Raw genomic sequence first — 9,911 nt, forward strand, 5'->3', positions numbered from 1 at the left:
CTTGGGAGGCTGAGGTGAGAGGATCACCTGGGCCCAGGAGGTTGAGGCTGCAGTAAGCCGTGATTGAACCACTGCACTCCAGCCTGGGTGACAAAATGGGACCCGGTGTCAAAAAAAGAGAGAGAGAGAGAGATGGATACTTGAAGGAGAAGCTAAAAAGGATACGTAGAGAACCAAAGCTCAATTCTCAATACAGCACACACTTAAAACAGACAATATGGATTCTAAATATTCCAATTCCCCAAAAGGGAACTTCCTTTTTAAATAGAATCTGTGTGAGTTTGAGGAGTCAGGGAGGAGGCCCAGACTGTCTGTAAGAGACCCAAACCAACACAATGTACTCTCCTCATTCCTCCTTTCCCTCCCATGCTCACCCCTGGGGAAACCAAACTACTGGAATTAGCAAGTAGCCAAAAAGTCAGGGGGTGGGAAACTCTAACCTAATGTTTCTTTTTTTTTTTTTTTTTTTGAGACGGAGTCTTGCTCTGTCGCCCAGGCTGTAGTGCAGTGGCGCAATCTCAGCTCACTGCAACCTCTGCCTCCTGGGTTCAAGCGATTCTTCTGCCTCAGCCTCCCGAGTAGCTGGGACTACAGGGGCCCGCCACCATGCCCGGCTAATTTTTGTATTTTTAGTAGAGACAGGGTTTCACCATATTGGCCAAGCTGATCACAAACTCCTGACCTCAGGTGATCCACCCCCTTGGCCTCCCAAAGTGCTGGTATTACAGGCATGAGCCACATACTCAGGCTTTTTTTTTTTTTTTTTTTTTTTGAGATAGGGTCTCGCTCTGTCACCCAGGCTGGAGTGCAGTTGGCACAATCTTGGCTCACTGCAACCTCTGCCTTCCTGGTTCTACAGATTCTCCTGCCTCAGCCTCCCAGTAGCTGGGACTGTAGCTGGGACTATAGGCGTGTGTCACCACACCTGGCTAATTTTTTGATATTTTTAGTAGAGGCAGGGTTTCACCATGTTAGCCAGGATGGTCTTGATCTCCTGACATCGTGATCCACGTGCCTCAGCCTCCCAAAATGCTGGGAATGCAGGTATAAGCCACCATGCCTGGCCTAATCTGATGCTTCTTTTACTGTCCAGCTGTGCTTCCTGGATCTGGGCAATTATAGATACTGATGATATTGATCATGAGTATGAAGTGATGACTCCCAAAGTGGTCCCGGCATGGCCCACTATGTGAGGGAGTGGAAGATGTTCTAGATGGCACAAGTTGCACACACACACATGCACACACACACACACACACAAAGCTGCACTGTTTAGGAATAAACTCAGCCATATGGTATGTATTAGACCAAGTGAGGAATGCAGGGACTAGCTATACCTCTCATGGCCATGAAAACACATTAAAAGCCCAGGATGGTGGTGAAGGAACACCCTAGATCTCTCTTGGCTCTTGCCTGCAGAACACCTGGCTTGGCCTGTCATCTCAGAATCTTTTGGTCACGTTGTCCAGGCTATCACCACTGCCCTCGGTCTAACTACTACTCCCATTCTATCAAGAGACTTTAAATCGAGGACCTCTAACTTTAGAAGTGGAGAACTTCCGCCCAAGACATCAGAAAAAAATAATTTTCTGGACACTTAGGTTTCTTTCCTACTTAGTCCTATCCTATTATTGCTGGTATCTCTGGTCCCCTTCCACTACCTAAAAAAAATAACAAAACTTCCTTGTGTTGCTCAATCTGTCTTACCCCTCCTGACTCTGCTGACAAACCCTTAATAGCTCCTCCTGCCTGGGCTTGATGGCTCATGCCTGTAATTCTAGCACTTTGGGAGGCTGAGGCAGGTCGATCACTTGAGGTCAGGGGTTCGAGACCAGCCTGGCCAACATGGTGAAACCCCCGCCTCTACCAAAAATATGAAAAATTAATCAGATATGGTGACATGTGCCTGTAATCCCAGCTACTTGGGAGGCTGAGGCAGGAGAATTGCTTGAACTCAGGAGGCGGAGGTTGCAGTGAGCCTAGTTCGTGCCACCGCACTCCTGCCTGGGGGATAGAGCGAGACTTCATCTCAAAAAAAAAAAAAAAAGCTCCTCCTTTGAGTACTTTGGAAGTATTCTTCCAGGAACTATTCCTTCTTTCAGGCTCTTTCTGATACTTAAATTTCCTTTATATTGTTAATCCCAGCCTCCAGTCTCATGAGAATTGGACCTTGACCTCACGTCAGCACTGTGCTGCTGCTGTGGTCACCCAAACCTATTAGCAGAATCTAATTCACCCTGAGCAGGATATAGCATTGAGACTAGGTTGGGCTATGATAGCCAGAGACTTACACTCTTATAAAGTTTTGCCCCAAAAGAATAGCACTTCTTATGGTGGATATCAGGCGTATAATTGCCTACCGCACGCCCAGTTTGGGTGTGTGAGTGGTAATGAATGATCAAGTGTGAGTGGTAATGAATGATCACATTGCCCTGAGTTTTCTGCCAGCCAGCCAAGTAGGACATCTGAATTAATGACATACCTAACTGGCTTGGCTCTGGATGGGAAGTCTGATTGCAGCCTATCTTTTTCCAAGCAGGCCTAATTGTCCTCCTGGGAGTCATCGTCATGGTTACTCTCATTTACTGTTGCCTAAGAAAAAGGATTTAGTCCAACCCTCTACCAGTACATCTAAGGTAAGTGATGGAGAATTTCCAGGCCAGGCACGGTGGCTCACACATGTAATACCAGCACTTTGGGAGGCCCAAGTGGGCAAATCGCTTGAGCTCAGGAGTTTGAAACCAGCCCGAGCAACAAGGTGAAACTCCACCTCTACCAAAAATTCAAAAATTACCGGATGTGGTGGTGCACACCTGTGGTCCCAGCTACTTGGGAGGCTGAGGAGGGAGGATCACTTAAGCCTGAGAGGCAGAGGTTGCAGGGAGCCAAGATTGTGCCACTGCACTCCAGCCTGGGCAACACAGTGAGACCTCTCAAAAAAAAAAAAAAAAAAAGAATTCCCAGGCTCAGTGCAGTGGCTCACGCCTGTAATCGCAGCACTTTGGGAGGCCGAGGCGGGTGGATCACTTGAGGTCAGGAGTTCAAGGCCAGCCTGGCCAATATAGTGAAACACTGTCTCTACTAAAAATACAAAAAATAGCCAGGTGTGCTACCACATGCCTGTGGTCACAGCTACTCAGGAAGCTGAGGCATGAGAATTGCTTTAACCCGGAGGCAGAGGTTGCAGTGGGCCAAGATTGTGCCACTGCACTCCAGCCTTGGGCAACACAGTGAGACACCATCTCAAAAAAAAAAAAAAAAGAATATCCAGAAGAATTATCAGCAGGGTATGTGGAAGGTCCAGGGTGGTGGTGTGGAGTGCCAACTCCACAGTGCCCTGGTGACCCTGCATGTCTCCACTTCGGCCATGTAGACAAGGCTCAACCACAGTCTGACTCCCCTTGTGCAAGAACACCCGAGGCTCCTGAAACATGGTGAGATTGTAACCGCCCAGTGGGCTCACTTTGCCCGCTGCCTAGACAGAGCCCATTTTTCAAGACAGGGGAATTACATGGAGAAAAAGTAATTCATGCAGAGCCAGCTGAGCAGGAGACCAGAGTTTTATTATTACTCAAATAATCAGTCTCCCTGAAAACTCAGGGATCAGGAGAGAGATTCAAGATGGCCGAATAGGAACAGCACCGGTCGGTCTGCAGCTCCCAGCGAGATCAACGCAGAAGGTGGGTGATTTCTGCATTTCCAACTGAGGTACCCAGTTCATCTCACTGGGGCTGGTTGGACAGTGGGTGCAGCCCACAGACAGTGAGCCAAAGCAGGGTAGGGTGTCGCCTCACCTGGGAAGCGCAAGGGGTCGGGGAATTTTCCCCCGACCCAAGGGAAGCTGTGAGGGTCTCAGCTTGAGGAACTTGGGCACATATACTGCACTTGTCCCATGGTCTTCAAAACCTGCAAACCAGGAGATTCCCTCTGGTGACTACCCCACCAGCGCCCTGGGTTTCAAGCACAAAACTGGGTGGCCAACTGGGCAGACACTGAACTAGCTGCAGGAGCTTTTATTTTATTTTATTTTTCCACATCCCAGTGGTGCCTGGAAAACCAGCAAGACAGAACTGTTCACTCCCCTGGAAAGGGGGGCTGAAGCCAGGGAGCCAAGTGGTCTGGCTCAGCGGTTCCCACCCCCACGGAGCCCAGGAAACTTAAGATCCACTGGCTTGAAATTCTCACTTCCAGCACAGCAGCAATCTGAGATCCACCTGGGACGGTGGAGCTTGGTAGAGGGAGGGGCGTCCGCCATTGCTGAGGCTTGAGTAGGCAGTTTTACCACCACAGTGTAAGCAAAGCTGCTGGGAAGTTCAAACTGGGTGGAGCCCACTGCAGCCCAGCAAGGCTGCTGTGTTCAGACTGCGAGATTGCTCCTCCCTGGACAGGGCATCTCTGTAAAAAAGGCAGCAGCCCAGTCAGGGGCTTATAGCAGACTTAAACATCCCTGCCTGATGGCTCTGAAGAGAGTAGCAGACCTCCCAACACAGCGTTCCAGCCTGCTAAGGGTCAGACTGCCTCCTCGAGTGGATCCCTGACCCCTGTGTATACCGACTGGGAGACACCTCCCAGTTGGGGCTGACAGACACCTCATACAGAAGAGCTCTGGCTGGCATCTGGCAGGTACCCTGCTGGATCGAAGCTTCCAGAGGAAAGAACAGGCAGCAATCTTTGCTGCTCTGCAGCCTCCACTGGTGACACCCAGGCAAACAGGGTCAGGAAGGGACCTCCAGCAAACACCAGCAGACTGGCAGCAGAGGGGCCTGTTAGAAGAAAAAGAAACAAACAGAAAGGATTAGCACGTCTACTCAAAGACCCCATCCAAAGATTACCAACATCAAAAACCAAAGACAGATAAATCCACAAAGATGGGGAAAAACCAGTGGAAAAAGCCTGAAAAATCCAAAAACCAGAACACCTCTCCTCCTCCAAAAGATCACAACTCCTTGCCAGCAAGGGAACAAAACTGGACAGAGAATGAGTTTGATGAACTGACAGAAGTAGGCTTCAGAAGGGGGGTAATAACAAACAACTCTGAGCTAAAGGAACATGTTCTAACCCAATGCAAGGAAGCTAAGAACCTTGAAAAAAGGTTAGTCGAATTGCTAACTAGAATAACCAATGTAGAGAAGAACATAAATGACCTGATGGAGCTGAAAAACACAGCATGAGAACTTCGTGAAGAATACACAAGTATCAATAGCCAAATCAATCAAACGGAAGAAAGGATATCAGTGATTGAAGATCAACTTAATGAAATAAAGAGAGAAGACAAGATTAGAGAAGAAAGAATAAAAAGGAATGAACAAAGCCTCCAAGAAATATGGGGCTAGGTGAAAAGACCAAATCTATGTTTGATTGATATACCTGAAAGTGACAGGGAGAATGAAACCAAGTTAGAAAACACTTTGTAGGATGTTATCCAGGAGAACTTCCCCAATCTAGCAAGACAGGCCAACATTCAAATTCAGGAAATACAAAGAACACCACAGAGATACTCCTCAAGAAGAGCAATCCCAAGACATATAATCGTCAGATTCACCAAGGTTGAAATGAAGGAAAAAATATTAAGGGCAGCCAGAGAGAAAGGTCGGGTTACCCACAAAGGGAAGCCCATCAGACTAACAGCAGATCTCTCAGCAGAAACCCTACAAGCCAGAAGAGAGTGGGGGCCAACATTCAACATTCTTAAAGAAAAGAATTTTCAGCCCAGAATTTCATATCCAGCCAAACTAAGCTTCATAAGCGAAGGAGAAATAAAATCCTTTACAGACAAGCAAATACTGAGGGATTTTGTCACCACCAGACCTGCCTTACAAGAGCTCCTGAAAGAAGCACTAAACATGGAAAGGAACAATCGGTACCAGCCACTGCAAAAACATATCAAGTGTAAACAACATTGACACTATGAAGAAACTGCATTAACTAATGGGCAAAACAACTAGCTAGCATCATAATGACAGGATCAAATTCACACATAACAATATTAACCTTGGGTTGGGCATGGTGGCTCACGCCTGTAATGCCAGCACTTTGGGAGGCCAAGGCGGGCGGACCATGAGGTCAGGAGTTCGAGACCAGCCTGACCAACATGGTGAAACCCTGTCTCTACTAAAAATAAAAAAATTAGCTGGGCCTGGTGGCAGGTGCCTGTAATACTCGGGAGGCTGAGGCAGGAGAATTGCTTGAACCCAGGGGGCGGAGGTTGCAGTGAACCGAGATGGTGCCATTGCACTCCAGCCTGGGCAACAGAGCGAGACTCCATCTCAAAAAAAAAAAAAAAAACCCACAATATTAACCTTAAATGTAAATGGGCTAAATGCCCCAGTTAGAAGACACAGACTGGCAAATTGGGTAAAGAGTCAAGAACCATGAGTGTGCTGTATTCAGGAGACCCATCTCACATGCAAAGACACACATAGGCTCAAAATAAAAGGATGGAGGAATATTTACTAAGCAAACGGAGAGCAAAAAAAAGCAGGAGTTGCAATTCTAATCTCTGATAAAGCAGACTTTAAACCAACAAAGATCAAAAGAGACAAAGAAAGGCATTATGTAATGGTAAAGGGAACAATGCAGCAAGAAGAACTAACTGTCCTAAATATATAGGCATTCAATACAGGAGCACCTAGATTCATAAAGCAGTTCTTAGAGACTTACAAAGAGACTTGGACTCCCACACGATAACAGTGGGAGACTTTAACACCCCAGTGTTAATATTAGATCAATGAGACAGAAAATTAAGAAGGATATTCAGGACTTGAACTCAGCTCTGGACCAAGCGGACGTAATAGACCTCTACAGAACTCTCCACCCCAAATCAACAGAATATATATTCTTCTCAGCACCTCGTCACACTTATTCTAAAACCGACCACATAATTGGAAGTAAAATAGTCCTCAGCAAATGCAAAAGACCAGAAATCATAACAAACAGTCTCTCAGACCACAGTGCAATCAAATTAGAACTCAGGATTAAGAAACTCACTCAAAACTGCACAACTACTGAACAACTTGCTCTTGAATGACTACTGGGTACATAATGAAATGAAGGCAGCAATAAAGATGTTCTTTGAAACCAATGAGAATGAAGACACAATGTACCAGAATCTCTGGGACACATTTAAAGCAGTGTTTAGAGGGAAATTTATAGCACTAAATGCCCACAAAAGAAAGCAGGAAAGATCTAAAATTGACACCCTAACACCAAAATTAAAAGAACTAGAGAAGCAACAGCAAACACATTCAAAAGCTAGCAGAAGACATGAAATAACTAAGATCAGAGCAGAACTGCAGGAGATAGAGACACAAAAAAACCCTTCAAAAAATCAATGAATCCAGGAGCCGGTTTTTTGAAAATATCAACAAAATAGATAGACTGCTAGCCAGACTAATAAAGAAGAAAAGAGAGAAGAATCAAGTAGTCACAGTAAAAAATGATATAGGGGATATCACCACTGATCCTACAGAAGTACAAACTACTATCAGAGAATACTATAAACACCTCTATGCAAATAAACTAGAAAATCTAGAAGAAATGGATAAATTCCTGGACACATACACCCTCCCAAGTCTCAGCCAGGAAGAAGTCGAATCTCTGAATAGACCAGTAACAAGTTCTGAAATTCTGGCAGTAATTAATAGCCTACCAACCAAAAAAAGTCCAGGACCAGATGGATTCACAGCCGAATTCCACCAGAGATACAAAGAGGAGCTGATACCATGACTTCGGAAACTATCCCAAACAATAGAAAAAGAGGGAATCCTCCCTAACTCATTTTATGAGGCCAGCATCATCCTGATACCAAAACCTGGCAGAGACACAACAAAAAAAATTTCAGGCCAATATCCCTGATGAATATCGATGCAAAAATCCTCATAAAATACTGGCAAACTGAATCCAGCGGCACACCAAAAAGTTTATCCACCACGAGCAAATTGGCTTCATCCCTGGGATGCAATCCTGGTTCAACATATGCAAATCAATAAACGTAATCCATCATATAAACAGAACCAATGACAAAAACCACATGATTATCTCAAAAGATGCAGAAAAGGCCTTCAATAAAATTCAACACCCCTTCATGCTAAAAACTCTAATAAACTAGGTATCGATGGAACATATCTCAAAATAATAAGAGCTATTTATGACAAACCCACAGCAAATATCATATTGAATGGGCAAAAACTGGAAGTATTCCTTCGAAAACTGGCACAAGACAAGGATGCCCTCTCTCACCACTCCTATTCAACATAGTATTGGAAGTTCTGGCCAGGGCAATCAGGCAAGAGAAAGCAATAAAGCATATTCAAATAAGAAGAGAGGAAGTCAAATTGTCTCTGTTTGCAGATGACATGATTGTATATTTAGAAAACCCCATCGTCTCAGCCCAAAATCTCCTTAAGCTGATAAGCAACTTCAGCAAAGTCTCAGGATACAAAATCAATGTGCAAAAATCACAAGCATTCCTATAAACCAATAACAGACAAACAGAGCCAAATCATGAGTGAACTCCCATTCACAATTGCTACTAAGAGAATAAAAGGCCTAGGAATCCAACTTACAAGGGATATGAACGACCTCCTCAAGGAGAACTACAAACCACTGCTCAAGGAAAAAAGAGGACAAAAACAAATGGGAAAACATTCCATGCTCATGGATAGGAAGAATCAATATCGTGAAAATGGCCATACTGCCCAAAGTAATTTATAGATTCAGTGCTATCCCCATCAAACTACCACTGACTTTCTTCACAGAATTGGGAAAAACTACTTTAAACTTCATATAGAACCAAAAAAGAGCCTGCATAGCCAAGACAATCCCGGGCAAGAAGAACAAAACTGGAAGCATCGTACTACCTGACTTCAAACTATACTACAAGGCGACAGTAACCAAAACAGCATGGTACTGGTACCAAAACAGAGATACAGAAAATGGAACAGAATGGAGGCCTCAGAAATAACACCACACAGCTACAACCATCTGATCTTTGACAAACCTGACACACACAAGCAATAGGAAAAATATTCCCTATTTAATAAATGGTGTTGGGAGAACTGGCTAGCCATATGCAGAAAACTGAAACTGGACCCCTTCCTTACACTTTTTACAAAAATCAACTCAAGATGGATCAAAGACTTAAATGTAAGACCTAGGACAATAAAAAACCTAGAAGAAAACCTGAGCAATACCATTCAGGACATAAGCATGGGCAAAGACTTCATGTCTAAAACACCAAAAGCAATGACAACAAAAGGCAAAATTGACAAATGTGATCTAATTAAACCAAAGAGCTTCTGCACAGCAAAAGAAACTATCATCAGAGTGAACAGGCAACCTACAGAATGGGAGAAAATTTTTGCAATCTTTCCATCTGACAAAGGGCTAATATCCAGAATCTGCAAAAAACGTAAACAAATTTACAAGAAAAAAGCAAACGACCCCATCAAAAAATGGGCAAAGGATATGAACAGACACTTCTCAAAAGAAGACATTTATGCAGCCAACAGACATATGCAAAAATGCTCATCATCACTGGTCATTAGAGAAATTCAAATCAAAACCACAATGAGATACCATCTCATGCCAGTTAGAATGGCGATCATTAAAAAGTCAGGAAACAACAGATGCTGGAGAGGTTGTGGAAAAATAACACTTTTACACTGTTGGTGGGAGTGTAAATTAGTTCAACCATTGTGGAAGACAGTGTGGTGATTCCTCAAAGATCTAGAACTGGAAATACCATTTGACCCAGCAATCCCATTACTGGGCATATACCCAAAGGATTATAAATCATTCTATGATAAAGACATATGCACACATATGTTTATTGTGGCACTATTCACAATAGCAAAGACTTGGAACCAACCCAAATGTCTATCAATGATAGACTGGATTAAGAAAATGTGGCA

Source organism: Nomascus leucogenys, chromosome 14 (assembly GCF_006542625.1).
Source record: "Nomascus leucogenys isolate Asia chromosome 14, Asia_NLE_v1, whole genome shotgun sequence".
Lineage (NCBI taxonomy): Eukaryota > Metazoa > Chordata > Mammalia > Primates > Hylobatidae > Nomascus > Nomascus leucogenys.